Here is a 24871-nt window from a genome sequence, read left to right as displayed (position 1 = left end):
GCCCTGATGTAGGCACTGAAATGAAATCTTGGACAAGACAATAAAGACGTCCAATTACTTTCAATCTTATGTTCTATTAGAGAGAAATAGCAATAAGCAAATAAACCCTACAACCTGAAAGCACCAGCATGGAGATTAGCGCTAAGATAAAACCACATGGCTGTGAATTGGAGGGAGGTGGAAATCCCTAGTTTTTTGGATGAAGGGGCTGTGTTTCTCTGGGGAGGTGACCTTTGAGCTAAGGAGGTCAGGAGGATGGGCTTTCCTGGGGCAGCACCGGCCCAGATGGAGTCTCCAGTTCCTTGTACCATCCATACAGCTATGTCCAATTACTTTTCCACAGATAAATTAATGACCTGAACTTCGCAGTAAAGAGACTAGAATATATCTGTTAGTAGTAAACCCTTGCTCACCCTTCCCACAACCATGACCTTAGACCATGATCTTCCAACTGACACTCTTGCTCCAGGCTTATCACAATAGGCTCCTACATAAGGGCTCTCACTTCAATACAATCATTTTAGGGCGACAGATGAAATTCTCTAAGTCTCTTACTGCTCTAAAACACATAATACTTTACAGTAGCCTAACCCCAACTCCTTAGTCTCTCACTCAAGTTCTTCCTCAGGCAGATTTCCAACATCAGTCTTATTTTTGACCTGGCCACCCTCCTATCTAGCAGGCAGCGATATTACTATCTCCCCATGTTCCACATTTATCCATCTCTGTGGTTTGGGTCTTGTCATCCTTTCTACACATTCATCTCACATTTCCATATCAAAATCCTTCCCATTGCTTAAAATTTAGCTCAAATTCCACCACCTTCATAGACTACTCTCCAGTGACTCCACTGACTTGGAAACCCAGTTATGCCACTGAGAAATTTTTATTTATTATTTTTTATTTTAGAAATTCTGCTATGACTTTTCACAAATTTCTAAGATATGGAATCAACCTAAATGTCCATCAACAGACTAGTCGATAAAGAAAATGTGTATATATATATATATACCAGGGAATGCTATTTAGTTACGTAAAAAAAAATCTGTCATTTATGGCCACATGAATAAGTAAAATAGGTCAGGTACAGAAAGACAAATACTGCATGTTCTCATTTATATGTGGCAGCTAAAAAAAGTTGGAGCTCATGGAAGTAGAGAGTAGAATTGTAGTTAGTAGAGTCTGGGAGCAGGGCAAGGATGAAGAGTGATTGGTTAATGGACACAGAATTATAGCTATTAATAGATAGGAAGAATGAGTCTTGGTTTTCTGCAGCCTGCAGCAATGTAGGGTAAATATGGTTGACTATAATTTGTTGTATATATTCAAAAAGCTAGAAGGGAGGATTTTGAATGTTCACAACATAAAGAAATGACAAATGTTTGAGGTGATGGAGATGCTAATTACCCTGATTTGATCATTACACATTATATACACATATCAAAATATCACTCTGTGTCCCAGAAATATGCATGATTATTACATGTCAACTAAAAATAAAAATAATAAAATTCTGCTAAGATAGAACCCTGGAATGTGTATTAAAAAGAAATCTTCCTGGGTGAATCTGAGGGTGCTCAAAACAGTAGAATGCCTGTGGATATAATGTGAATAGACTTTTTGACAGTTTATTTATTATGAGCCTGTGGCCCTGGAATAAATATCCTTCTGGGACTGCCATGGTTCCCCTCTGCCATAGATTTTATATTCGACAGTACTTCGGATGAGACAGGCTTATGCTGCTGATTTAAACCTGCCATATCTGTTGGTGATGGAGGCCATTCAAGAGCTACTAGCCTCTGCAAGAACAATAGATTATCATCACCTCTTTTCAAAGCTCAATGTTTTCCAGAAATAATTGAAGGTATTTTCTTGGAGTCAGTTGTGAGAATGGAAACCGATATGAATTATAGTGTCCTCAAATCATAATAGGTTATATTTCCTGAACAAAGATGGGGAAAATAAAGCAATACTGCATATGGAGAAAACCACCAACTTTTGACACTTAATTTCTTTCTTCCTGAAAAATGGCAACTCCTTCTGTTTCTAAATTACAGTATACAAAATGATAAGCAATTGCCTAGAACAAATACATTCTGAATTTCCCATCACTGCAGTTCCACAACAATCTAATAAAAATCTAAAAGAGCATAGAAGCAAACCATTAAGAGTTATGTGTGGGCCAACATCCTGGTTTCTCGTTCAACTCATCTTGAGTGCTTTTTAGCCTTGTACCAGCCATATAAGGGCTCTGATGTGGTCAGTTGGCTGAGTAGCTACTTGATTACGAGGTCTAAGAATGGATTCTGAGGCTACATGAGTTAGTTGGAGTTGGTTTGTTCTACAGTAGCCAGAGTCACAAGCCAGACTGTTCACTAGCCTTGTTGTTGAAAAGAGGTGGGTGATGATGTGATGTCAATGCAAAGTCACCCCAACAGTGTAAAATCAGGGGAGCCAGGAGGGCTCAAACCATAATGGAAGGCCATCTGCTTATGTGCTTGTAAGGTCAGTGACCTACAGTTCCCAGGACCCTCTCCACCCCAGCAGCCCCCGCTTGGTCCTCCATTCTTTTTGCCAAAATGCTCTTTCATCCCCTGACTCTTAATGTCTTATGTTTAGTGGTTTACCTTGGCCTTAGCATCATTTTAAGTCCCAGGCCTTTTTAAGTGTCCTCAGCTCTAATCAAAACATGATTGTCTATTCACTTAACGTGGAACAAAAGCTTCACATGTTGATTTGTGACAACTAACCCAGGGGATCAACTAGAGGTGAGATAGAAAGCTTTGTGTGTAACTTTTCAGGCAACTTCAACTATTAACAGGGAAAGTTCAGAGCCGAAAAGCAGGATGGGAATTTCAGGGACAGGGCCTCTAAAGGAGTTTCACTTTATGAGGATTTTAGGATTATCCTTTAGACTGGACTTCTCTGAAGTTATACCATGTAGGCAGGCACACATTTATTCTGCATATATAAGGTCATAAGGTCAATAATGGACAACATATTTCCCTCACTACAGGCAAAAATCTGGATTCAACATGATTTTTGAAAAATTGCAGGATTAAGCTCCAACGAATAATCTAAATTTAAACAAGTTATTTGTAAGACTGAACATATTTCCAAAAATCAAACTGCACAAAACAGGATGATCTAGAAACAAGTTTAGAAATATTACTGTGAAGGGAGAGGAGAGGGAGAAGACAAGGTACGAAGGCTTTATGTGACCAAAAGAAGGTTCACGAAGTTCTGTTGTACCCATGGGATTTTCACCTTAGTTATGTTAAGCTAGGTGCGTTAAATGTTGTATGGAGATTTCTCCTTTGTTACAAATTAAAATGCTTCAATCTTTGAAACTATAAATTGTGTGAGGCCATGACCCACAATAAGATATAAAGATGTGGGGCCGGGCGCGGTGGCTCATGCTTGTAATCTCAGCACATTGGGAGGCCAAGGTGGGCAGATCATTTTGATGTCAGGAGTTAGAGACCAGCCTGACTAACATGGTGAAACACCATCTCTACTAAAACTACAAAAAAATTAGCCAGGTGTGGTTGTGCACATTTGTAGTCCTAGCTACTTGGGAGGCCGATGCAGGAGAATCGCTTAAACTTGGGAGGTGGAGGTTGTAGTGAGCCAAGATGGTGCCACAGCACTCCAGCCTGGGCAACAGAGTAAGACTATGTCTCAAAAAAAAAAAAAAATAAAATAAAAAATAAAAAAGATATAAAGCTGTAAAGAAGCTCATAAAAAGGCCTTGAACTCACAAAAGACATCATTCTCATGAATCTCATGCCCTGAGGGAAGCCAACTGCCATGTCATGAGGACACTCAAGCATCCCCATGGTGAAGCCAACACACAACTACCACCAATTTGCCAGGAATGTAGGTGAGTTATCTTGGACTTGAATCTGCCAGTCCCCGTCAAGTCTTCAGATTATTTCATCCCTGGCTTGACTACACATTTGGGAGAGATCTTGAACCAGAATCATCCAGTTTAGTAGCTCTTTAATTCCTGACACATAGACATGATAAGGCAATTAATGTTTACTGTTTCAAGTGACTAATGGTTTTTTGTTTGTTTTCTTTCTTTTCTTTTTTTTTTTTTAGAGGCAGGGTCTCATTTTACAGCAGTCCAGGTTGGAGTGCAGTGGTATGATTATAGCTTGCTATAACCTTCAACCTCTGGACCCAGGGGACCCTCCCACCTCAGCCTTCTGAATAGCTGGTACTACAGACCCACCACAACTGGACTAAGCAAATAAGTTTTTGAAGTAATTTATATGGATGAAAAGAAAGTCTAAGAAGTATGGCTGTGGAAAGTACAGGAGCAATGGGGAGGAGGTTGACTAAAAGGTTTTTTTATTTGTTTTAGGAAAAAATTATTTATAGATTTTCAACAGAATAATTTACATTCAATAAGTATATTGATTATAAATGAATTTCATATTTTAAAGCAAATCTTTCCAACTGTTTTGAGATAATACACGTACTAGGAAAGAATGGAATTGTATTTTCTGAATATGTTTTACAATTCAGAAACTTTTAGGGCTTTACTGGAATATAACTCACATACCATATCATTCACCCATGTAAAGTATACAATTCAATGGCTTTTAGTATATTAATTGAATTGCTCCACGCAGTTTTAAAACCTTTTTATCATCCCAAAATAAAATCATATATAGCCATTAGCAGTCACTGACCACTCTCAGCCGAGACCTAGGTAAATACTAATCTACTTTCTATCTGTATAAATTTGCCTAGTCTAGAATTTTCACATAAATGGAATCATACAATGTGATCTTTAGTGACTGGCTCCTTTCAATTAGCATAATGTTTCATGGTTATCCATATTGAATCCTGTATCAATATTTCATTCCTTTTTATTGCAGAATAATATTCCAATGAGTGCACATATTACATTTTATCTATCTATTCAACAATCCATAGACTTTTATTTGAGTTGTTGCCACTTTTTGGCTATTACGAATAATGCTGCTATAAAAATGCCTGCGCAGGTTTTAGTGTGGACAAATGCCTTCATTTCTCTCAAGTATATACCTAGGAGTGAAATTGCTGTGTCATATGGTAACTCAATGTTTAAACTTCTGAAAAATTGCTAAACTGTTTCCAAAGTGACTGAACCACTTTACATTCCCACCAACGATAAATGAAGATTCCATTTATTCCCCCAACATTAAATAAATGCTTATTTATTTAATTAATTTACTTATTTATATTTCTACCAACAATAAATAAATTTCTCCACATCCTTGAAAATCCTTGTTATGCTACCCTAGTGGGGACTATGGAGTGGTATTATATTGTAGTTTTGATTTGCATTTCCCTGATAACTATGAGGTAAACATTTTTTTCATGTGTTTATTGACAATTTGTATACTTTTTTGGAGAAATGTCTATTCAGATTGTTTACTCATTTTTAAATTGGGTTATTTATTATTTTATGATGGCGTTATAGACTTAAATTTTGTTTTAACTTCTGGCCCTTATTTGTATAGTGATGATAGCTTATTGGATTAAAATAGGTAGTGTGTGGACTCATATGAAGAAAGTTGAAATTTAAGGAAAGGTACTGGTACAGAGTTGTCAGAAATATGACATCAAATGTGTGGTAGTCAGGTAATTGCTGCTGACTTTCTTACAATTTCAACCAAATTATAGGAACACAAAATAAATTACATAGGTTGGGAAAGAAATAGGAGATACAGAGAGAGAGGAAATAAATATCTTTTTAAATTTTTTTACGTGCTAATTACGTTACCATATTTTTCCCTGGTGGGATCACATGTGGAAGAAATCATCAATTCTAAACACATTGTTGCAAGGGAAAATTATAGATTAGAAATCATTCAGAGATTCTACAGCTGAGCAGACTGCTTTGTGAGGCAGAGCATGCTCCACATCCACAGGATCTAAATGAAGATGATGTATTTGTCTCTTAGGTATGTTAGGAGGAATCTTGTCTTTGGCAGAAGATTATTGTCTCAAAAGTCCTTCTGAATTCAAACACATGTGGCACATACAAAACAGTGTCTTAGTACAAATGCACAATAGTTATTGAATGAATTGAGCTATCAAAATTCTGTGTCCTTGAAATAGTATACTGTGTTCCACATTCTATTTGAAGTGTTTGTGCATAATTTTAATGCAATTTGACTCTAGTGAACAAAATTATTTTTTGGTGTGTAACTCTTTCCCCAAGCGTGTTTAATGTTAATTTAGTAAAGAAAGCACTCTGGCACCTATTGGTATGAATATGTCAATTGGGGAGAAATGAATTTTTAAAGCATTCCTTATGATAATGGAGAGATAGAAGAGGCCAGTAATACTATGCAAATGTGACTTTATTCGTATAAATCTCCACAAAGCATATTTTAAATCCACCCTCATAGGTTAGACAAGACATGTTAGGGAATTGAGAACAGTTTAATAACTCAACTTTTTTTTCTCATTACTTTATGCTGATGAGGATTTCCAGACCTCCAGCTATATTTATCAGAGTGGAATTTGATAAATAAATTTGCACAAAGAAACAGGGATAGGTTGAATTATTTACAGATCAGTAACAATTTGGTTTCTCACTACAGTATCCTCAAAAAGAAAGCTGCACAGTTATGTGATTGATTTTAACAAATTTCTGTTGTTTTCATGATGTTTAAATGAATTTAAAACAAGTCTAAGGAAGGGCATATCTTAGAGCATTATAGCTTGTGATGTCTGCATCTTAGTTTCTAGTAAGCACAGGCACTCATGCATGTAGGCCTATTGTGGGAAATCTTTCACAATCTAATATAAGCCATTCCAGGATGTCATGAAATTGCGAGACCTTCTGTCAATTTCAAAAGTTTTTAAATTCATCTCAATATTCTACAAATGTTCTCCTCTGATAAATTGCACTTAATTTTTTTTTTTACCTTGTACAACAATTTGCCTTGAACAACAATCATCAACTGGTTTACATTTGCCCTTGGAGGTACACATACACTTTTTACAAATTTTGTGGGCAAAGAACCAATTTTCATATCTTCAATTTGAATAGGTATTCTTTCCTAAATTGCATCTGCCTATAGTCAACATAAGAGGCCACTCACCTTTTCCACCTTCTCTTGCACAGTTCCCCCTTTCTTTCTCACAAAAGAGTCACATTTGTCACCCTGGACTTGACATGGTATACTGTCCCCGGGCCATAAAATCCTCTGGGTACCAAGGAACAACCCAGAATATTAGCTCGATAGAAACTTTAGTTAAGTACCTTAACTCTGATGACCTTTTCTAAGATACATATTTCTGATGAAAGGAAAGTTTTAACTTTTAAAATGCATCATTTTAACTCTTTTTGGAATGTTCTCATTTCAGATAAGTGTATATTAAATAATGAGGGATGACAGTCTTATTTAATAACATTACCTCTTTGATAGAGACCACATGGCTGTAATGCAGAGGCTGTGAGGGCAAGCAAAGAGACTGTGCATGAGCAGTACTGAAGGGCAGTACTGAGGGTTCACCAGCTCTGAAGTCTAGGAGGCAAACTCCTTGCAAAGCTCTGGGATCCAGCTGTCTTTATATCCACTGATATCTGTTTATCTTGGAATTCAAATTTTGAAGTGACTTAATTGTCTCAAGAACACATATCAACATATTTATTTAAATGAAAATGAGTTAGGCTTTTGGAGAGAAAGTAGGTAGGATTCATTTGATTTGTTTGACAAATCAGATTTTCTAGATAGGTGGACCTTTTTTAACTGAATAAACTGGAGCCACAATGTTTCTGTATCTTTAAAGTAAATAAAAATATATTATATATTGAGGTAATTATGGACTGAAGATTTGTGGCTTTCTCCAAATTCATATATTGAAGCCCTACCCACCAATGTGATGGTGTTTGGAGACGGGTGAGTCCCTAGGGAGATAATAAGGATTAGATGAGATCCAAGATGAGTGGCTTATAAGAAGAGGAAGAGAGAGAGCTTTCTCTCTTTTTCCACCATATGCAGACACATAAAAAGAGCTGTCTGCAAGCAAGGAAGAGAGACCTTGCCAAGAACCAAATCTTCAGCCCCTTGATCCTGGGCTTCCAGCCTCTAGTACTGTGAAAAATAAATGTCCGTTTTTTAAGTCACACAGTCTATGATAATTCCTAACAGCTTGAGCAGACTAAGACAGGGGTTAATATTGTTTATTTTCCAGCTATTTTGGAAAAGTCAGTTTAAACAGGTGCCTCTAAGTCAAAAAGAGGCATTATTAGTGATGATTTGACAGGACTTGGTATAACCCTTTTGGTATAGATGCAAGACTCGGGGAGTGAATTACTAATGACTAGTAACAAATCCTTTTTGTGTGACATGGATTCCATTTCTTTCCCTTCAGAAAATAAAAGGAAAATCTAATTGACTCATCAAATGAGACAACCATTTTAAAATAATTGGTAATCACCATAGGATTTATTTGGCATATAACCCAGGAGCTCACAAACCGAGTGACATTGTAATAATAACATTCTGTGCACTTCTCTACATATGTATTCATGCAAGCAAAATAGCTTGGGACCAGCGTAGAAGTTTTTTTTTTTTTTTTTCCAAAAAGTTTCTAGAATTGATTCTGAAGCATGTCTTGGTACACCAACAAATAATTTTTATCCACAGATACATAAGCTAGTTTTAAAAAACACCAATTGCTACTATTATATGCTAAAATCACTCTACTATTATCATTAATATTAATAATAAAATAATGATAATGTTAATATGGAGTAAATTTAATTTTCATTATGTGTTGTCATCGGAAAAGAAAATGAAATTTTCTTTATATATATATATACACACACACACAGATAAGAACAACAGGGTAACCAAAAAAGATTGCAGAGGAGGCAGAGAAAAATGGCCAAATAGAGCCCTCCGACAATTATTTCCCCTGTAAGAACACCAAATTGAACAATTATTCATGCAAGAAAGCACCTTTATGAGAACCAAAAATTAGGCAAATAATCAGAGTACCTGGTTTTAGCTTCATATCTGTGAAAGAAACACTGAAAAGGGTAGGAAAGACCATCTTGCATTGCCAGTGATACCTCTCTCCTATCCTCTGGCAGTGACCCCATGGCATAGAGAGGGAATCTGTGTGCTTGCGGGAGACAGAGTGCAGCGACTGGGGGACTCTGCATTGGAACTCAATGCTTTCCTGTGAGACCAGAAAGCAACATGGGACAGAATTCAGCCAGCACCCATGGAGGGAGCACTTAGACCAGCTCTAGCTAGAGGAGAATTGACTCTCCCAGCGGTCATAACCTAAGTTCCAGCAAGCTTTACCACCATGGGCTACAGTGCACTGGGGTTCTAAATAGACTTGAGAGGCAGTCTAGGGCACAAGGACTGCAATTCCTGGGGGAAGTCCTGGTACTGTGCCAGAGTGGAGCCAGTGGATATGGGGGACACACAATCTAGTGAGACACCAGCTGGGGCAGCCAAGGGAATGCTTATATCACCCTGCTCCCAACCCCAGCCAGCACAGCACACAGCTTTGGGAAAGACTCCTTCCTTCTGCTCTGGGGAGAGGAGAGGGGAGAGTAAAGAGGACTCTGTCTTGAAAATTGGAAAGCAGCTGAGCCACAGTAGGATAGGGCACCAGGAAGAGTCCTGAGGCCCTCATTCCAGGTCCTATCTCCTGGGCTACATTTCTAGACACACCTTGGGTCAGAGGGAACTCACTACTTTGAAGGGAAAGACCCAGTCCTGGTAAGATTCATTACCTGCTGACTAAAGTGCCCTTGGGTCTTGAATAAATATAATCAGTACCAGGTAGTACTCACTATGGGCCTTAAGTGAGACCCAGGGCCATGCCGGCTTCAAGTGTGAACCAGCACATTCCCAGCTGTGATTGCCATGGGAGAGACTCCCTATACTTGAGGAAAAAGACAGGGAAGAGCAAAGGGGACTTCGTCTTGCAGCTTGGGTACTAGCTCAGCCACAGTGGAGTAGAGTACCAAGCAGGCTCCTGGGGTCCCCGATTCCAGGCCTTGGTTCTTGGATAAAAATATTGTACCTGCCCTGGGCCATAGGAGAGCCTACTGCCCTGAAAGGAGAGTCCCAGGCCTGGTAGCATTCACTACCAACTGACTGAAGAGTCCATAGCCCTTGCATGAACATTGGTGGTGTCCAGGCAGTACTCACCAGCCTAGCATGGTGATGGCCACTGGGAGAGACTCCTTATGTTTGAGGAAAGAGGAAAGAGGAATGGGAAAGACTTTGTCTTGTGTCTTGGGTCCCAGATCAGCCACAGTAGAACAGAGTACTAAGTAGATACCTAAGTTCTGTGTCCTCAGGCTGTGGCTCCTGGACAGCATCTCTGGGCCCACCCTGGGCCAGGTAGGGAGCTTGCTACTATAAAGGGAAGAACACAAGCCTGGCTGGATTCACCACTTGCTGAGCCCTTGGACCTTGAGTGAACATTGGTGGTAGCCAGGGGTTAGTCATCACAGGCCTTGGGCAAGACCCAGTCCTGTGCTGGCTTTGGGTCTGGCCCAGGATAGTCCCAGTGGTGGAGGACACAGGGGTGCTTGTGTCACCCATCCCCCTGCTCCAGGTACTTCAGTATGGAGAAACAGACTTTTGTTTTGTTTTGCGGGAGAGGCGGGATGGGGGTGGGCGGTGAAAGAAGTAAGAGAAGAGAACAAGAATCTCTGCCTGGTAATCCAGAGAATTCTTCCAGATCTTATCCAAGACCACCAAGCTGATACCTCTGTGAGTCTGTAAGAGCCATAGTGTTACTGGGCTTGTGGTGCTCTCTAATGCAGATACAGCTGCAATGGCCAAAGCTTTAGATCACAGCACTTAATTTTCTTCAGATACTTGGAAAGCCTTACCAAGAAGGGCAGTTACAAAAAAGCCCAGACTGCAAAGACTACACTATACCTAATTATTCCATGCCCAGACATTCACTTACATCCATAAGAATCAAGACTATCCAGAAAAACATGACCTCACCAAGCCAGTTAAATAAGGCAGCAGTGACCAATCCCAGAGTGACAGAGATATGTGATCTTTAAGAAAGAGAATTCAAAACTGCTGTTTTGTGGAATTTAAGCAAAATACAAGATAATACAGAGAAGGAATTCAGAATCCTATCAGATAAACTTAACAAAGTTATTAAAATAATTTTTGAAATTTCATCAGAAATTCTAGAGCTGAAAATTCAATTGACATACTGAAGAATGCATTAGAGCCTCTAAAAACTGAATAGATCAAGCAGAAAAATGAATTGTGAGCTTGAAGACAGGCTATTTGAAAATACACGTCAGAGAAGACAAAGTAAAAAAGAATAAAACAGAATGAAACACATGTATAAACTCTTGAAAATAGCTTCAAAAAGGCGAATCTAAGAGTCACTGGCCTTAAAACGGAGGCTGAGACAGCGATCAGGGTAGGAAGTTTATTCAAAGGGATAATAACAGAGAACTTCCCAGACTTAGAGAAAGATAACAATATGCAAGAATAAGAAGATTATAGAACACCAAGCAGACTGAACTGAAATAAGACTGCCTTAAGGCATTTAATAATCAAACTCCCAAAGGCCGGGATAAAGAAAGCAGCAAGAGAAAAGAAACAAACAACATACAAAGGAACTCCAATACATCTGGCAGCAGAATTGTCAGTGGAAATCTTACAGTCCAGGAAAGAGCAGCATGGCATATTCGAAGAGCGGAGGGAAATAAAAAGCAAACAAACAAACAAAAAACACAAAAGAACCCACTTTTACCCTAGAACAGCATATTCAGCAAAAATATCCTTAAAACATGATGGAGAAATAAAGACTTTCTCAGACAAATAAAAGCTGAGGGATTTCCTCAGTACCAGAACCATCCTACAAGAAGAAATACTAAAGGAATTTCTTCATTCTGGAAAAAAAGGACATTAACAAGCAATAAGAAATCATCTGAAGGTGCAAAACTCACTTGTAATAGTAAATACATAGACAAACACACTAAAGTCACAGAGTATTATAATACTGTATTTGTGGTACGTAAACTACTCACATCTTGAGTAGAAAGACAAAATGATGAACCTATCAACAATAATAGCTACAACACTTCTCGAGACATAGTATCATCAGATATATAGAGAAACAATAAAAAGTTAAAAAGTTAGGGGTAAAGTTAAAGCTTTTATTAGTTTTCTCTTTGCTTGTTTGCTTTTGCAATCAGTATTAAGTTGTTACAAGTTTAAAATAATTCTAAGATGTTATTTGCAAGTCTCATGGTAACTTCAAATCAAAACACCTACAACAGATACACAAAATATAAGAAGAAAGAAATTAAAATGCAACCAGAGAAAATTACCTTCACAGATAGGAAGACAAGAAGGAAAGAAGGAAGGAAAAGAAGATCACAAAACAACCAGAAAACAAGTAACAAATGGTAGGAGTAACTCCTTACTTATCAATAATAACATTGACTGTAAATGGACTAAGCTGTCCAATCAAAAGACATAGAGTGGCCAAATGGAGAAAAAAACAAGGCCCAGTGTTCTTTTTCCTACAAGAAACACACTTGACTTATAAAGACACACAGAGACTGAAAATAAAGGGATGGAAACAGATATTCAATGCAAATGTAAACCAAAAAAAGAGCAGGAGTGGCTATACATATATATCAGACAAAATAGATTTCAAGTCAAAAACTATAAAAAGAGACAAAGAAGGTCACGGTATAATGATGAAGGAGCCAATTTAGCAGGAGGATATAACAATTTTAAATATATGTGTACCTGATACTGAAGCACTAAGATTATATAAAGCAAATATTATTAAAGCCCAAGAGAAAGATAGAACTTAATATGACAAAAGCTGGAGACTTCAACATCCCACTTGATGAACAAATCATCAAGACAGAAAATTAGCAAAGAAACTTTGAATGTAATCTGCACTATAGAACAAATGAACCTACTAATTATTTACAGGACATTTTTTCTGATGGCTGCAGAATGTGCATTCCTCTCCTCAGCTCATAGATCATTCTCAAGGATAGACCATATGCTTGGCCACAAAAACAGTCTTAAAAAAATTCAAGAGGCCGCGTGCAGTGGCTCACACCTGTAATCCCAACACTTTGGGAGAACGAGGTGGGCGGATCACAAGGTTAGGAGATTGAGACCATCCTAGCTAACATTGTGAAACCCCATCTCTACTAAAACTACGAAAAAAAAAACTATCCCGGCGTGGTGGCAGGCGCCTGTAGTCCCAGCTACTCTGGAGGCTGAGGTAGGAGAACGGCGGGAACCCGGGAGGTGGAGCTTGCAGTGAGCGGAGATCGCGCCCCTGCACTCCAGCCTGGGTGACAAAGCCAGACTCCCTCTCAAACAAACAAACAAACAAACAAATTTCAAGAAAATGAAATCATGTTAAGTATCTTCTTTGACTATAATGGAATAAGCTAGAAATCAATGACAAGAGGAATTTTGAAAACTATACAAACATATGAAATTAAACAATATTCTCCTAAATGACAAATGGGTTAGTGAAGAAATTAAGAAGAAAGTTTAAAAATTTCTTGGAACAAATGAAAATTAAAACACAGCATATTAAAATCTATGGGACACAGTGAAGACATTATTCAAAGGAAAGTTTATAGCAATAAGCACCGACATCAAGAAAGCAGAAAAACTTCAGGTAAAGAACCTAACGATGCATCTTAAAGAACTAGAAAAGCAAAAGCAAACCAAACCCAAAATTAGTAGAAGAAATAATAAAGATCAGAGAAGAAATAAATGAAGTTGAAATTAAGAAAATGATACAAAATATCAATGAAACAAAAGTTATTTTTTTAAAGGTAAATAAAATCAACAAACCTTATTCCTTACTAAGAAAAAAAGAGAGAAGACCCAAGTTGAAAAAATCAGAGACAAAAAAGAGACATTACAATTGACACCTCAGAAATTCAGAGGATTATTAGTGGCTACTGTGAGCATGTATATGTCAATAAATTGGAAAATCTAAAAGAAATAGATAAAATTTTAGACACATACAACCTACCAAGATTGAACCACGGAGAAACCTGAAACCTGAACAGACCAATATAGAGTAATGAGATCAAAGCCGTAATAAAAATCTCCCAGCAAAGAAAAGGCCACTACCTGATGGTTTCCTTGGTGAATTTTACCAAGCATTTAAAAGAGAACGAATATTTGTTCTACTCAAACTATTCCAAAAATGGAGGAGGAGGGAATACTTCTAAACTCATTTTATGAGGCTGGTATCACCCTCATACCAAAACCAGACAAAGGCACATCAAAAAAATAAAACTACAGGCCAATATCCCTGAGGCAAAAATCCTCAGCAAAATACTAGCAAACTGAATTCAGGAAGACATTAAAAAGATCATTCGTTACGACCAAGTGGGATTTATCCCAGGGGCACAATGTTGACTCAACATATGCAAATCAATCAATTTGATACATCAAATCAACAAAATTAAAGACAAAAACTATATAATCACTTCAATTGATGCTTAAAATGCATTTGATGAAACTCAACATCCCTTTATGACAGAAATCCTCAAAAAACTGGGCATAGAAAAAACATATCTCAGTTGGATATAGAAGGAACATATCTCAACACAATAAAAGCCATATACAACAGCCACACAGCTAGTATACTGAATGGGGGAAAACTGAAAGCCTTTCCTCTAACATCTGAAACAAGGCAAGGATGTCCACTTTAATCACTGTTACTCAGTGTAGTACTAGAAGTTCTAGATACAGCAGTCATTTAAGAAAAAGAAATTAAGGGTATCCAAATTGGAAAGAAAGAAGTAAAATTATTCTTATTTACAGATGATATGATCTTATAATTAGAAAAATTTAAAGACTTCATCAAAAAAATATTAGAACTGATCAGTTTAGTAAAGATCCAGGATACAGAATCAATATACAAAAATCAGTAGCATTTCCATGTGGCAACAAAAAAAATCTGAAAAAGAAGTCAAGAAAGTAATACATTTACAATAGCTACAAGTAAAATAATACACCTAGGAATAAGATTAACCAAAGAAGTGAAAGGTCTCTACAATGAAAACTATAAAACATTGGTGCAAGAAATGGAAGAGGACACAAAAATGGAAAGGTATTCCATGTTCACAAATTGGAAGAATCAATATTGTTAAAATGTCCATACTACTCAGTGCAATCTACAGATTCAGTGAAATCCATATCAAAATACCAATGATATCCTTCACAGAAATAGAAACAAAAATCTTAAAATGTATATAGAACCACAAAAGGCCCAGAATAGCTAAAGCTATCCTGAGCAAAAAACTGTAAGAATCATATTACCTGACTTCAAATTATGCTACACAGCTAAAGTAAGCAAAACAGCATGGTACTTGAATAAAAACAGACACATAGACCAATGGAACAGAAGAGATAACTCAGAAATAAATCCATACATCTATGATAAACTTATTTCTGACAAAGGCACAAATAACATACATTGAGGGAAGAACAGTCTCCTCAATAAATGATGCTAGACAAACTGAATATCCTTAGGCAGAAAAGTGAAACTAGACCTCTATCTCTCACCATAGAAAAATTAAATAAAAATGGATTAAGGACTGAAATCCAAGTTTTCAAACTATGAAACTACTATTACACAAAAGAAAACATTGGGAAAATTCTCCAGGACATTGGTCTGGGCAAAGATTTCTTGAGTAATAACCCCACAGACACAGGCAACCAAAGCAAAACTGGACAAATGCAATCACATTAGGTTAACAAGCTTCTGCACAGTAAAGGAAGCAATCAACAAAGTCAACCCACAAAATGGGATAATTTTTTTTCAAACTATTCATCTGAGAAGAGATTAATAACTAGAATATACAAGGAGCTCAATCAAATCAATAAGAAAAAATGTAATAATCTGATTAGAAAATAGGTAAAAGATCTGAATAGACCCTTCTCAAAAGCAGAAATAAAAATGGCAAACAGGCATATGTTTAGTGCTCAACATCACTGATCTGAATAGACCCTTCTCAAAAGCAGAAATAAAAATGGCAAACAGGCATATGTTTGGTGCTCAACATCACTGATTATTTGAGAAATGCAAATCGAAACTACAATGAGATATTGTATTATTCCAGTTAAAATGACTTTTATCCAGAAGACTGGCAATAACAAACATTGCTGAAGATGTGGGAGGAAAAGGAACCCTCAAACACTGTAGGTGGCAATGTAAATTAGTACAATGGCTATAAAGAAGAGTTTGGAGGTTTCTAAAAAAGCTAAAACTAGAACTACTATAAGATCCAGCAATTCTCTGCTAGATATATACCCAAAAGAAAGGAAATCAGTATATTGAAGAGATTTCTTCACTCCCATGTTTATTGCAGCACTATTCACAATAGCCAAGATTTGGAAGCAACTTAAGTGTCCATCAACAGATGAACAGATAAAGAAAATTTGGTATTGATACACAATGGAGTTCTATGTAGCCACAAAAAAAAAAAAAAAAAATGAGATTCTGTCATTTGCAAGAACATGAATGGAACTGGTCATTATGTTAAGTTAAATAAATCAGGCACAAAAAGACAAACTTCACATGTCCTCATTCATTTATACTTGAGAGCGCAATGGGGTGACTACAGTAAAAAAAAAAATGTATTGTACATTTAAAATAACTAAAAGGTGTAACTGGAATACTTATAACACAAAGAAGGTGATGGGTACCCCCATTGACCCTGATGTTATTATTACACTATGTATGCTTGTAGCAAAATACCTCATATACCCCATAAATATATATCTTTATTATGTGCCCATAAGAATTAAAACTTAAGAAAAGACCTTCAAGCAGATTACTATCTTATAAGGGTAGAATTCTGTGGGATACATAGAATGGTAATATAAAGTCAAAGAGAAAAAGTTACAGTGTAAAACTTCCAACCACTAAAGAACTTAGTCACATATATTTTAAATGGATGATGATGGATATCAAATTACCATGGTAATTAAATCCAGTGCATACATTTAAGTGGCAATGTGAAAATTTCATTTAAAATCATCAATATTTATAATACTCAAGAAACTGCACAATCATAGATATTTAAATTTAAGATGAAGAATTTTAGATGCCAACCTAAAAATATGCAATAAGATATAATTTTTCAAACTTATTTTAGGGAGTATAGAATACACAATTTTGAAGACCACTGACTTAGAATATAGGCATATGATCCTTTTCTTTGGGTTTCAGTTGCTTCATAGAGTGTTTGGACAGTAGTTAGAATTATTCATGTCAGGTACTGGAAGAGTGGATATATCACAGTGCTACAAGGGGGGCACCCTGATGTCAGAGCCCTGGGTTCACATTCCAGCTCTGTCGCCTACAAAGCTGTGTGACAGTGGGCATGTCAGCTAACCTCTTATCCTTCCTCTCATTGAAGCAATGATGAGGCGAGGATAACCCTAGGTGATGTATGTCCAATGTTCAGGGCCCACATGTCGTCCATTAAGGGTAGGTATTCAAAAGAAACGGAGCTGCTCAGAGTTTCCTATCAGAGTCGGTAAATTCGAGTTTCTACAGTGTCAACTGATTTTTCCAGTTTTAATTTCCATGTTTCTTAGGAAACAAGATAAAATTTCTCAGTGTGATTGCACTTTTTGTAAACAGTTATTTCCAAAACAAGAATAATAAAAACAAATAATGATGGAAATCATGATTTTTGTTCTTTTAACAAAGAGAACATCACCATCAACAGAGAAAGAAAACCTTGGAAAGGTGCTATAAGAGTGCTATTGCTCCCGTATAGCCTGAAATAAGGATATTAAAAAAAATTATTTGGGCCAGGCACAGCGGCTCATGCCTGTAATCCCAGCACTTTGGGGGGCCGAGGTGGGAGGATCACTAGGTCAGGATATCGAGACCATCCTGACTAACACGGTGAAACCCCGTCTCCACTAAAAATACAAAAAATTAGCTGGGCGTGGTGTCGGGCACCTGTAGTCCCAGCTACTTGGGAGGCTGAGGCAGGAGAATGGCGTGAACCCGGGAGGCGGAGCTTGCAGTGAGCTGAGATCGCGTCATGGCACTTCAGCCTGGGTGACAGAGCGAGACTCCGTCTAAAATAATAATAATAATAATTATTGTTATTATTATTATTATTATTTAACCCCAAATTGTCATTGCCAGTAATAAGTAGACAGTTTATTAAAATGGATAACCAACAAATTAAAAATCTAAGCGTAGTAGAAACTAAAGTAACTTAGACAAAGGAGACGTTCAAGAACAAGGAACAAGCCCTCTGCTTCTGGCAGCAAAGGACAGCCCTGATTCTCCTGATCAACACAACAACGGTGGAAAATATTTGCACAGCGTGAGAAGTACTTACCCTATGGCCATCTCACCTAGAGACAGTGAACCAGACCAGTAGCCCATTCTTGACAGGGAGGGCCTGGAACATGCAACCTGCAATTCTCAGATTCCAGTAGAAGTGTGTGTAAGTAACGTGTCTCCCAACTTCATTTGGTTGGAGGGAGAAAGACAATAAAAGTAGAAGAGATTAAATTGGCCATTCCTCATGGTCAGAAAATGAGCCTTATTTGTTTTTGTTTCCAGACCTAAATGTGGTGTAGGTTACTTGGGAAGTTCCTATTCACTCAATGTTTGTTGAGCCAAACTGCCTCTGCTGGGGAGAGGGGGAGCTAGGATAAGCCAAATCCACACTACTGTGAGAAACAGGAGAGGTTCCCTGAGCATGAAGCCAAATAATTCCTGCTTCTTCCAGTGCTCCTTCCTCAGGATCTCCATTAGAGAAAATTAGATTTGAATCAGGAAATTAGGATCACACTAGTTTTGATGCATTATTGGGGATACAACTGAAATTCCTTATCTATAAGCCAAGTGTGAGTATTATTTAGTTACTGCCTTAGTTCATCCCAGGGTCACATGCAAGCAGGATAACAGCATGAAAAACTTCTTGGAATCAAACAGCCCTGGAGAAAGTCATGGCTCTGACACTTAATCGCTGTACTTTATTGGGTGAATTGCTTGAACGATCTGACCTCCATTTTCTCACCTGTAAATTGTGGGTAATAATAAGAATCTTGAGGATTTTATAAGGATTTTAGGTAAAGCCTAATCCATAGTAGACACTTAGTGGCAGCTTAGCGTTAAATGCTTTAATGGTTTGTGATGTTATGTTAAAATGTGCAGGCTGTCTAAGGAAAAGGTAGTCACGTAGTCATGAATGTTCTGGGCAAATACTAATTATATTGGTTTCTATATGTTGAATGGTTCTGTGAAGTCATCAAAAAGTTTAAGCTATGTGTTCACACCTTTAAAAATAATTCAGAAGATGGTTCATTCAAGTATGACCGGGTAAACCTTGCTGACAAAGCATCAATATGTTATGTTTTAATGACATCATTTTATGTTCTATTACCCAGTATTCATCACAACAGCCCATTTATGCAAGAATATCACTCTGTTGGGATGCATACATCAGGGCAACAAATTTAAATAGCCTCTAATAACAGAGTGTAATGATTGAAAGTTGGAGAAAGAATATTACTTGCTGATAAAAAAGAAAAACAGAAAATCAAGACAAGTAGTGAAGGATTTCATAAGCCTGGATCTCATTAGACCTGTCCCTGAGTCAGTGTGAGACTGTTGAGAGGATGTACCATTTCTTCAGCCAAGACATGAGCAGACAGCTCTTGTAACCATCTGGAAATTCAGTTTTTACAGTGGCTTAAATTGCTGCTCATGCCATTTTATTCTAGGTGCTAATATTCAAATATTTAACATTTTAAATGAAGAGATGGTTTTTCATTAGCTTTGACTGACTCTCACTCTTGATCAAACTAAAGTAAGCAAGAAAGACTAATGGAAATTGAGCGCAAATTTAAAGAAATACCACTTTTATTTGTGTAATTTTAAAATTATTGATTTCTTTTTTAAATAAAGCAATGGTTTCTAAAGCTGTTGACTTGGTCTATTATTTTCAGGAGGCTCTGATTAGCTTTTCCATCAGCACTCAGGTATTTAGAATTCTCCAGACATTTCAGTCTCATTCTACCTGTCATCGAATAGAGGCAACTTTATCTCACATTTCGTCACATAATCTCCATATTTTTTTTAGCAGTATGCATTTTGCTATATTAAAACTAAATTTAGATAACTAGTAAGTGGATGGTTAAAAGTCAAGCAAATATTTTTAGTTGTAATGCATTTGGATAATACATGCAAAAGATAGGTTCAGTCTAATTTATAGCGGCTTGGTAAAATGATCACTGATGCTTACATCATGGTATTTTCTAGACGTATTGAAGAGAAGCCAGCACACCTTTCTTTAATACTACAAGGTCAGTATATAGACACAGTCACTGGGAGGAAAGACAGAGTTACAATCCCTGGAATGGCTCATTTCTGATTAAGAAGCAAAAGCTGCTCCAAGATGCTCTGTGCATAGAGGCAGTCCCAGCTCTACAGTCACATTTTGCTGACCCACTGACACAGAAAGAAATAATTTAACAGTGTCACTGGAAGATTTCCAGACATTCGATGTTTTTGATTATTTAAAAATCCTTCTACTCCTTCAGCACTTAGAAATCCTGCGGGATAAAAGAGACTTTAAAATCCTAAGTCATCATTAAGAAAAGTAAAAGGAATTATCATAGGCCAAATGGAAAAGGAAAAGGAAAAGAAAAGGAAAGTGAAAATCAGGGGAGTGATGGAAGATGACTTTCTGAGGTGCTACAGTCCTGGGAACCAAAGGAGTTTAGGTCTAATGGCACCAAGAGGATGAACGGTGAGGCCTCAGCCTGAGGGAGGTGGGAGTTAGAACTGTTCCCATCTTTACCCCTACTAAGGCTTATATGCCTTGGGAACAAATATGCCTGGGAACAGAGAAAATCTGGGCAATAATTTATATCTATGGGCTTATCTTTATTTTGACTGGGGTTTATCTTTATGGTCCAAGAATCCTATAACTGAGAACACAAATTCTCACCGGCTGGTAAGATTTCAGGGATTTCCTTAGAAAAAGAAGTTTTGCATTTGCTTCTGACAGGCATCCCTGATATCAATTCCAGCAACAACTGCAACCCAAAGTATATAAGATTTTCACACATAAAAAATAACATCATTTACTCTAAGTTATTACTGAGTGATTTGACTTCATGGGCACCAAAGGTGCTCAACTTTTAAGTCCCAATACTCTTGTGGGAAGCAACAGGATTCTTTCAGCAAATTCTACTAAGATGGTAAATCTTAATATCATAAAGTCACAACACATTCTTGAATGGATGGTATAATGAAGAATTTGAAATACACACACACACACACACAGACCCACACACACACACACACACACACTTCTAACGCTGATATCCTCCCTGTTAATGAATCACTGATTAAATCTTTAATGTGCAGAGGAGTTCTGGAAATTAAATCAGGAGAAATCTACTGGGCTCACAGATGTCATTCTTGCGTTTTCTTTCTTTCTTCCTTTCTCTCTCTTTTTCTCTCTGTTCTTCTCTCCTCTTTTCTTCCTTCCTTTCTTCTTTTCTTCTTTCTTTCCTTTCCCCCTTTTTTCCCTTCCTCCTTCTTTCTACAGGCAGCTATGAAGCAGGCACTTAACAAATTTGTTGCTTATTTTCTGATTAAGTATGGAAAAAAGGCAATGACTGCAAGAAAAAGCTCTGCCATTTCTCTACAACTTAAACCTTTGATACTTTTGGAAGTGATGTTGATTTTGAAAGAGGAACATGTAACAATCTAAAGTCGTTGGTCAATTTCAGGGTAAACCTAACAACTTTTTTTACTCTATTTCGAGAGCCATCTTTTATTCTGCCATCCTTTCCTTCTCCTCTAATTTTTCTATTTAACTTCATTAGAAATGGTTCTGAGCCAACTGATATAAGAAGACATTTTTAAATAAGTTGAGGAAACTGGAGATATGAAAATAAAGATCAATAAAACGAAAGGAAGCCAAGTGTGAGGTTGGTACAGAGTATGTACATTGAAGTCTAGTTCTCTCCCTCAAGGTAGAACAGGATACATCTTTGTGGTTTCACAGGGAATAAGACTAAAGAACATGGACAGACACAACTTCATGGTTTATTATCAGGTGTAGAGACAAAGTAACTCTTCTGAAAAATATCACTTACACCGGCCTAGTAAGTGATTCTCTCCTGCGCCCACACTGAAGGACTTAATACTTCTCACCCCCAAAGTCAGTCAAACTCAACAGTTAACTTACCATTACTTTAGATTTTACTAAAGATTTCTCTGGGGAAAGTGAGAAAAGTTCCATTGTAACAATAAACACAACTTAAGAAAGTCTTCTTAGAACACACTCTTGCCACCTCAAGCATCCTCACCCCCAGGACAACATCAGTAGCCTAAATGGCTCTAGCCTTTCCCAATCATTTTCAGGGTAGGCCTCAACTCTGAGGACAGCATGTCATCTAAAACATGGTAGTGACCACCGAGGGGGTAGGGGATAGCAACATGAGTCCTAATATGAATTGCATCCTGACAGCTTAAATTTGCCATTGTAGTATGCCTACCTATGGCAATTTCTAGCAATGATCCATTGGCTTGGTAGTAGGTGCCCAGTCAATCAGAATCATCAGCTATTTTTTCCAAACCTGTTGAGGCATGGCACTATGATGGTGCTGTGGGAGATTCAAAATGATATTTTGTCTATAAAGGAATTTATAATCTGGCCAGGAGGCAACACTGTGCAAAAGAAATAATTGGAGAATAAATAGCACAGTAAACATAATAAGAAATTGCCAAGGAGGGACTCTAAGAGCCAACTATGTGAAGGCTACTGTCTGAGAGCAATTGTCCTGCAGATAAGTGTGGTCATAGGTGTGATTTCCTTGCATCACAGAGGCAAGGGTAGGCAGAGGGAGGAGAGCTGGAGGCAACTGTAAATTTGCTCCTCTGAGCACAGCAAGTGGGTTATTAAAGATATCTACCTTGATGCCTGAGGCTCTGTTAGGAATGGGAAAAACAGATCCACAGGAGAAAATAGATTCTTTCCTTCTTTGGGTTCTAATACACATTGGTACAGTTGCCTCCATATGGAGATACAAGTTTACATATACACTCTATGTTTATTTACTCATATTGTAGTAAATCTATACTGTACAGAAACTCCTGCTATTTTGAACATTTAGGATAGTATTTCATCCTTTCTAAAAGATGAAGAGATGGACTCTTGATAAATAATTTGTGGTGTGGGGACAGGTGCTTCTTTCAAACTTTGCTAATGATATATTTCTAAGGACAGAAAAATTCCTCTCCAACTCCATGGCTATGACCATAGATTCTATAATAAAATCAATAATGTCTACTTTTTAAAAGGATTTCTTAAGTCCTCATCAATGAGCAGTTACTAAGATCCTACTATAAACCCAGCTATGTCCCCTCTGCCTGGAAGTCCTTTATCTCTGTCTTTATTGTATTTAACTCCTCAAGGTCCATTGCAAATGCCTCCCACATCCTAAAGCCTTCCCTAAGGGCCCCTACTCTGTAACCTTGGGAGATCACGTCTACCTCTTTATGCCATGTAGCATAGTCTGCTTTGCAGTGTAGCTATTGATTCCTTACTCAACCCCCAACAAGTTGTTGGTTATCTAAAGACAGGGAGAAGAGATAATCACTTCAGAATAATCAGAGTCTCCCAGCATAATGCACAGAACGTAGTCATTAAAAATGAATTGTGTTGAATTAAATAGAAAACCATTCTGATGATTTCTCATGAGTCTGTATTTCTCAAAATGAAATTCCCTTCTTTTCTAGTACTGTGATGTACTACCTAGATCTTCCTCAGGAAAACAAGGTTTCCCACCCTAGTTGCTAGAAGTCAGTCCTCAACTGTTAGCCCCTTCAGGGATTAGCTCAACGGCTGGGAGCTTCCTCACCCAAGGCCACGCCCACTGGCAAAGATCCATAAAGGCCTTACCCCTCCTTGGGGAAGCTCCATAAGGTCATCCATTTTCAGAGCTTCTCTCAGGCTTGCAGAGGTGACGGTGTCACTACTTGAACCCTGCTTCTGCCTGATCCTCCTTCTTTCCTTTTCATTCCACCTGTGTTCATCCCGTGAGCACCTTCTGATGAGCATCCTATATAATAGTGTCCTGTCTAGTCCCCTTCCTGAGGACACAGACTGAAATATGCATTTTGAACATCAAAGTACTATATGCCTTTTATTTTCTCATTTACCTCTGACCATAGTCATGAGCATAGTGGCCATAGAGGAGCTGGACTGAGATTTCTGCAGTGATGCTCCACTGCAGGTTGCATGGTATTTTACTTAACAGTCAAAATATGCTCCTTCTCTCTATTTTTCTGGAAATAAACACACAGATGTTTGGTGGAAGAAACTAAACTACACTGCTAGTCCTCCTGGGGCCTGTTTAACTTATCTTTTCAAAACAAATAGTCATTCTATGTTTACTTGCCAAGAGAAAAATGCCTGAATTTATATCCCTTTTCCTATTTGCAGAAGGCATAAATGTTAGAAAGGTTAAGATCGCTGGGGGGGGCGGAGCAAGATGGCCGAATAGGAACAGCTCCAGTCTCCAACTCCCAGCGCGAGCGACACAGAAGACCGGTGATTTCTGCATTTTCAACTGAGGTACTGGGGTCATCTCACTAGGGAGTGCCGGACAATCGGTGCTGGTCAGCTGCTGCAGCCTGACCAGCGAGAGCTGAAGCAGGGCGAGGCATCGCCTCACCTGGAAGCGCAAGGGGGAAGGGGATCCGTTTTCCTAGCCAGGGGAACTGAGACACACAACACCTGGAAAATCGGGTAACTCCCACCCCAATACTGCGCTGTAAGCATACAGGCACA

The sequence above is a fragment of the Rhinopithecus bieti genome, unplaced genomic scaffold (genome assembly GCF_001698545.2).
Source record: "Rhinopithecus bieti isolate Rb0 unplaced genomic scaffold, ASM169854v2 scaffold_62808, whole genome shotgun sequence".
Taxonomy (NCBI): Eukaryota; Metazoa; Chordata; class Mammalia; order Primates; family Cercopithecidae; genus Rhinopithecus; species Rhinopithecus bieti.
Note: the sequence above shows the minus strand (reverse complement) of the source record.